Below are 956 nucleotides of genomic sequence, written 5' to 3'. Positions count from 1 at the left end.
GATTCAGGTTTAATGTTAAGGTCTTTAATCCATTTTGAGTTGATGTTGGTGCTTTGGTGATAGGCTGGGGTCCACTTTTAGTCTTCTCATGTGGCTGCCCAGTTTTCCCAGCACCAGTGGTTGAAGAGGCTGTGTTTCTTCCATTAAATGTCTTTGGCTCCTTTGTTGAATATCAGCTGGCTGTAGGCCTGCGGATTTATTTCTGGATCTTCTATTCTATTCCATTGGTCTTCTGTCTGTTTTTGTACCCTTACCATGCTGTCTTTGTTATTATAGCTCTATGGTAGAGTTGGAGGTTCGGCGTGGGTATCCCTTCCATGTTGTCTTTATTCCCTAGAATTGTTTTGGCTATTCTAGGTCTTTTGTTGTTCCATATGAATTTTTGGACTGTTTTCTGTATTTCAGAAATGTACATCATTGGGATTTTAATAGGAATTGCATTGAATTTGTATATTAATTTTGGCAGTATTGCCATTTTCACTATATTAAGTCTGCCTATCCAAGAGCATGGGAAGTCTTTCCATTTCCTAGTGTCTTCTGCAATTTCTTTCTTTAACTTTTTATAGTTTTCATTAAATAGTTCTTTTACATCTTTGTATTTTATTTTGGGGGAGGTTATTGTGAATGGGTTGCTCTCTTTATTTCCCTTTCTGCTTGTGCATTGTCAGTGTACAGGAAGGCAACTGATTTTTGTGGGTTTATTTTGTATACTGCTATTTTGCCGAAGTGATTTATGATTTCTAAGAGTTTGGGGATGGAGTTTTGGGGATCCTGGAGGTATAGTATCATGTCATCTGCAAAAAGGGATAGTAGGTTAACTTCTTTTTTCCTTATGCGGATCCATTTAATGTATTTTTCTTGCCTTATTGCCCTGGCTAAGGGTTCCAGGACTATATTGAAGAGGAGTGGAGACAGTGGGCATCCTTGCCTTGTTCCTGATTTTAAGAGAATTGGTT

Source organism: Dipodomys ordii, unplaced genomic scaffold, assembly GCF_000151885.1.
Source record: "Dipodomys ordii isolate 6190 unplaced genomic scaffold, Dord_2.0 Scaffold41, whole genome shotgun sequence".
Classification (NCBI taxonomy): domain Eukaryota; kingdom Metazoa; phylum Chordata; class Mammalia; order Rodentia; family Heteromyidae; genus Dipodomys; species Dipodomys ordii.
This window is presented reverse-complemented; position numbering follows the sequence as displayed.